Source organism: Fistularia commersonii, chromosome 19 (assembly GCF_037954325.1).
Source record: "Fistularia commersonii isolate RoL2024-O1a breed Wild chromosome 19, RoL_Fcom_v1.0, whole genome shotgun sequence".
In the NCBI taxonomy this organism is placed as follows: domain Eukaryota; kingdom Metazoa; phylum Chordata; class Actinopteri; order Syngnathiformes; family Fistulariidae; genus Fistularia; species Fistularia commersonii.
In genome coordinates this window covers 2,386,480-2,392,500 of record NC_141302.1, presented here as the reverse complement: position 1 = coordinate 2,392,500, position 6,021 = coordinate 2,386,480, and the positions used below count along the sequence as shown (strand labels likewise).

The following is a 6,021-nucleotide window of genomic DNA, read 5'->3' as shown; positions in this document are numbered from 1 at the left end:
TTGAACCGTCCCTTGCGGAACCGGACCCTCACACACACACACACACACACACGCAAGTTGTGTATTGTAATCTTTACGGGTGGGGGGGAATTCCGGAGGAGGAGGAAAGGGGGGGGGGCGAGAAAAGGTCACGACGCGGCGTGGGATTGAACCTGCAACTTCAAGTTAAAGTTCCCTCCTGTGTTTAAAAAAATACACCTTTAACACACACACACACACACACACACACACACACACACACTCCGGGAGAGTTTTTTTTTTCGTGCACTTGCAACCGATTTTTAAAGTCTCGCCGAATCTCGCCCCTCCTCTTCCTCCTCCTTCGACTTATTTCTAAAAAAAGAAAGAAAACGTTGCAGCGAATCGTGTTTTTTCTTCTAAATCCGGGTTCTTTTTTTCTTTTTTTTTGTCATGTCACGGTTACATGAGGATCGAGGGGCGAGAGTCATGTCGGCCGCGAAAACACACACACACACACACACACACACGCAGAGGCACTGCCGGCTTACATACATGACACACACACACACATGCAAAGTGGAGCGGAGCGCGGGGTTTCACACACACACACACACACACACACACACACACACACGGAGCACATACGTACATACACAGTGCGCGCCGATCTCGCTTTCACACACACACACACACACACACACACAGAGGCACAGTCGCGCACATCCGAACTACAAATACGTACGTTTGCTTTCTTTTTGTTTTCAAACCCAAAAAAAGTGGATTTAAAGAAAAAAAAAAAAAAAAGACGAAGAAACCTTTTTTTTTTTTTAAATAAAATTTTTAAAAAAAGCGCAAACAACCGGGTTAATCCCGCGTGTTTCTCCCGGAGGAGGAAGAGGAAGAGCAATTCAAACAATTCTGGGATTTTTTTTTCTTTTTCTTTTCCTTTAAAAAAAAAAAAAAAAAAAAACCCGCGGCGAAAGAAATATTTTTGTTTTGTTTTGTTGTTTTTTTTTTCCCCCCCCAACCCCCCCCACCTTCCTCCCCTCTTCTCCCGTGGATGTATATATGTATGTATATATACATATATATTTATATTAAAAAAAAAAGTGCGGGCGTCGAGGCGGCGGCGGATGGATAGTTAGTCGGATAAAGGCGAGATGCGGCTGAAAGTAAAGACTCGGTACTTACGGGAGAGGCGGCGAGGAGATTAATGACACGACACGTCATGATTACGTTTCACTTGAATTAAATACATTACGAGTTGGGTAAAAAAAAAATGGAAATCAGGGTTGTATACAAGCATACGCCGTTTCCCCCTCCCTCCTCCCTCCGTTTGCTCTCTCTCTCTCTCTCTCTTCCCTCCCTCTCCTCCTCCATCTCCCTTTTCTTTTCACTCTCCCTTTCTCTCCTTGCATTCCCACCCCACCTCCACCTCCACCTCATCTCCACACACACACACACATTTGTTGTACAGGAGTGAGTGAATAGTTGGGAGCGGTGAGGAGAAAGTGGGAGGGGAAGGAGGTGGGAAATGTTAATTATGATCTCAGCACGGGGGCCATTTTACGCCGCTGTCATCCCCCCTTCACGTCCGGATCCTAAATATGGCATCCGGGGTGTCTGGCGGTGGGTTGGTGGGTCCTGGAGAAGAAGGAGAAGAAGGGTGGAGGAAGTATGGATGCATGCAAGTGTTGGAAAAGTGCACGTCAAAGCGTGGAGACCCCCAGTCCGTCTCCATAAAAGCGCCGTTTGAAGCTCTTTGTAATGACGATGTCATTATGTTTTATTTATCAAACATGTAGTCTTGATGAGGGGTTGCACGGCGTGCGTGCGCACGTGCACGCCGACGGGAGGACATTATGTTCGCTGAGGGGGTTCGGCGTTCCCCGGGTTTGGTTCGGTTTTTGCAGGATTCAGGGTCACGTGGGTTCGGTATTCCCCGCTTCGTTGTCTGCAGGGTTCCACGTTCCCTAAGTTTACTGTTCCGCGGGTTCGCTATTCCCCGATTCACGTCCCCAAGGTTCGTCCATCACCCGATCCAAGGTTACCGGGTTCATGGTCCCCAGGACTCGGCACTCAGTTTTAGGGGGTCCACAGGTTCAGTTTTTGCAGGATTCAGGGTCACGTGGGTTCGGTATTCCCCGCTTCGTTGTCTGCAGGGTTCCACGTTCCCTAAGTTTACTGTTCCGCGGGTTCGCTATTCCCCGATTCACGTCCCCAAGGTTCGTCCATCACCTGATCCAAGGTTACCAAGTTCATGGTCCCCAGGGTTCGGCGCTCAGTTTTAGGGGGTCCACAGGTTCAGTTTTTGCAGGATTCATGGTCACATGGGTTCGGTATTCCCCGCTTCGTTGTCTGCAGGGTTCCACGTTCCCTAAGTTTACTGTTCCGCGGGTTCGCTATTCCCCGATTCACGTCCCCAAGGTTCGGCGTTCACCCGATCCAAGGTTACCAAGTTCATGGTCCCCAGGGTTCGGCGCTCAGTTTTAGGGGGTCCACAGGTTCAGTTTTTGCAGGATTCAGGGTCACGTGGGTTCGGTATTCCCCGCTTCGTTGTCTGCAGGGTTCCACGTTCCCTAAGTTTACTGTTCCGCGGGTTCGCTATTCCCCGATTCACGTCCCCAAGGTTCGGCGTTCACCCGATCCAAGGTTACCAAGTTCATGGTCCCCAGGGTTCGGCGCTCAGTTTTAGGGGGTCCACAGGTTCAGTTTTTGCAGGATTCAGGGTCACGTGGGTTCGGTATTCCCCGCTTCTTTGTCTGCAGGGTTCCACGTTCCCTAAGTTTACTGTTCCGCGGGTTCGCTATTCCCCGATTCACGTCCCCAAGGTTCGTCCATCACCCGATCCAAGGTTACCGGGTTCATGGTCCCCAGGACTCGGCACTCAGTTTTAGGGGGTCCACAGGTTCAGTTTTTGCAGGATTCAGGGTCACGTGGGTTCGGTGTTCCCCGCTTCTTTGTCTGCAGGGTTCCACGTTCCCTAAGTTTACTGTTCCACGGGTTCGCTATTCCCCGATTCACGTCCCTAAGGTTCGTCCATCACCCAATCTAAGGTTTCCAGGTTCATCGTCCGCAGGGCTCCTCAGATTTAGGGGGTCCAGAGGTTCGGCGTCCCACCAGGTGTTTGGAGGGTTGGGTGTACCCCAGCTTTGGTGCTCCTCAGGTTCAGGGCTTCCAGGGTTCAGTTTTTGCAGGATTCACCGTTCCATGGGTTCAGTATTCCCCGCTTCACGTCCCCAAGGTTCGGCGTTTGCCGGATCCAAGGTTTCCGGGTTCATGATCCCCAGGGTTCGGCGCTTAGTTTTAGGGGGTCCACGGGTTCAGTTTTTGCAGGATTCATGGTTTCCCCGATTTGATATCTCGAGGGTTTGGTGTTCCCCAGATTCAGTTTCCCAAGGGTTCAGTATTCCCTGCTTGAATGTTCCCAGGATTCAGTGTGCCCTAAGGTCAGTGTCCCATGGGTTCAGTATCCCCCGATTCACGTCCCCAAGGTTCGGCCATCACCCGATCTAAGGTTTCCAGGTTCATCGTCCGCAGGGCTCCTCAGATTTAGGGGTTCCACGGGTTTGGCGTCCCACCATGTCGAGGCTTCGGTGTTTGGAGGATTGGGTGTACCCCAGCTTTGGTGCTCCTCAGGTTCAGGGCTTCCAGGGTTCAGTTTTTGCAGGATCCACCGTTCCGTGGGTTCGGTATTCCCCGCTTCGTGGTCTCCAGGGCTCGATGTTCCCTAAGTTTACTGTTCCGCGGTTTCAGTATTCCCCGCTTCACGTTCCCAAGGTTCAGCGTTCACCCTATCCAAGGTTTCCGGGTTCATGATCCCCAGGGTTCGGCGCTCTTTAGTTTTAGGGGGTCCACGGGTTCAGTTTTTGCAGGATTCATGGTTTCCCCGATTTGATACCTCAAGGATTTGGTGTTCCCCAGATTCAGTTTCCCAAGGGTTCAGTATTCCCTGCTTGAATATTCCCAGGATTCAGTGTTCCCTAAGTTCAGCGTGCCATGGGTTCAGTATGCCCCGCATCGTTTTCCTCAGGGTTCAGCGTTCCCCAGATTCACTTTTCCAGGGTTGGTATGTCTCCAGGTTTAGTGTACCCCGTATTCAGAGCTCCCCAGGTCGAGTTTCAGGTCTGGTGTTTCCCAGATCCAGGCTTTTCCAGGGTTCACCTTCAGCTCAGTGTTCCATGGGTTCAGTATTCCCTGCTTCACTTTCCTCAGGGTTTGGTGTCCCCGAGGTGAAGTGTTTGGAGAATCCAGTATTCACGGGTTCTTGTTTCTAGGGTCTGGCGCTCCCCAGGTTCAGCGTCTCCGACCCAGTCTTCCCCAGATTCAGGGTTTCCAGGTTTTAGCGTTCCAGGGGTTCAGGGTTTCCCCGTGTTGCTATTTCTATTAGCGTCTATTAGCGTCTATTAGCAGCCTTTAGCTCGAGCCAGAGATCAACCCGGCAGCTCTGACCTTGGGGGACTCTGGAACCTCACCACGGTCCGGGGGAAACATAACATCGGGTTCTAAAATGATGTGTGTGTCCATGTATGAACACACACACACACACACACATATATATATATAAATATGCACACAAAAACTCAGACGCAGAAAAGCAAGTAAACTCTTGCAGAAGTGTGTCAATACATCTATTTGTTCATGTGTGCACGTGGATGGTTGCATACCTGGATATCAGTGTGTGTGTGTGTGTGTGTGTGTGTGTGTGTGTGTGTGTGTGTCAGATACAGCTCTCACATGTAGCATTTATGAAAAGACAGCATTGGTTTTTATCCTCGAATCAATAAAACAGCAAACAAACGTGAAAATAAATAAGATACAAGTGCAAACACACACACGCAAACACGAATGAGGACACTCCTGCATACCTACACATACACTCACACACACACACACACACACACACACACACACGGAAGTAATGAAGTAATTGTTCGGTCGGAATTAATTTTTTCAGACGGGTGTTGAGTTCAATGTCGGCGTGTGAAAGAACGACTCGCGTTGTGAGTCAGAGGCTTTCATGCCGTAAAGTCTGCGATTATTGGTCACCGTCTTTGTGGACATTGCGGCAGCCTGGGTGTGTGTGTGTGTGTGTGTGTGTGTGTGTGTGTGTGAGGCGGTCGATGGCAGATGCACAATCCTTCTCCGTCAATTTCTTTTTTTAAATCGCATGAACGGATGAGTGAAATTTACCTTTCTTTCGGATGCACCGTTCTTCGATGCTGTTCGGCGCAAAGCGGCCCATTAGCACGCTAGCACTAGCATGCTAATCGCGCAAACCGTCGAAATGGTCTTTGCTGTTCTTGACAAAACATAATGGGAAAAGTTGAATCTGAACGTTTGTCTTCTTTTAGCTAGGCTAAAACAGCTAACATGAAGGGGGGCGGAAAACCTGGTGCACGTTTGCATGGTCGTTACGGTTGTTCCGCTAATGTTGCATCATATTGTGCATTTTTAAGGAATTTTCAGAAAATAAACAGGTAAATGTATCAAGCGATTAGCACAATAACATGCTTATTCGCGCAAAATGTTTAATTTCTTGTTCTTTCCCCGATGTGCCCTCAGTCCTGTTTGGTCGGCCATTTTTCTTTTGGTCGGCAGCGGCTTCGGTTTCGGCAGGCGTAACTTAGTATCACAGTTTCTTTTTGAATCGTGCAAATGCGCGAGTGAATGAGCGACATTTGTCTTTCTTTCGGATGCACCGTTCCTTCGCCGCCTGTCCGTCACTGAGCATGCTAGCATGCTAATTGACAAACCATCAAAATGGTCCAAACATAGTGGAAAAGTTAAATCTCAATGTTTCTAGCTGATGCTTTTAGCTAGGCTCATACAGCTAGCATGAAAGGGGACGGAAAACTTGGTGCACGTTTGCATGGTTGTTATGTAACATCAGTTGTTCCGCTAATGTAGCATCGTGTTGTACATTTCTAAGGAATTTTCAGAAAAAAAAGTTTGTAAAACTGTAAACATATCAAGTCATGATTAGCACAATGACATGCTAACTAGCGCTAGGTGTTTCCTTTGCTTGTCCTTTCCTGCAAAGCCTGTCCCGTTCCGTCG

The 6,021-nt window shown here is 49.1% G+C and overlaps 1 protein-coding gene across 1 annotated transcript in view; it reads right to left on the bottom strand.

Annotated features, from left to right (window-relative positions):
- The window catches only part of znf219 (zinc finger protein 219), an 18,205-nt gene extending 16,913 nt beyond the window's left edge, over positions 1-1,292 (bottom strand). The window contains exon 1 of the mRNA XM_086165646.1: positions 1,153-1,292. The gene's annotated coding sequence lies outside the window, so the exon portion shown is untranslated. The remainder of the gene's footprint in view (positions 1-1,152) is intronic.
- Positions 1,293-6,021: the final 4,729 nt, after the last annotated feature.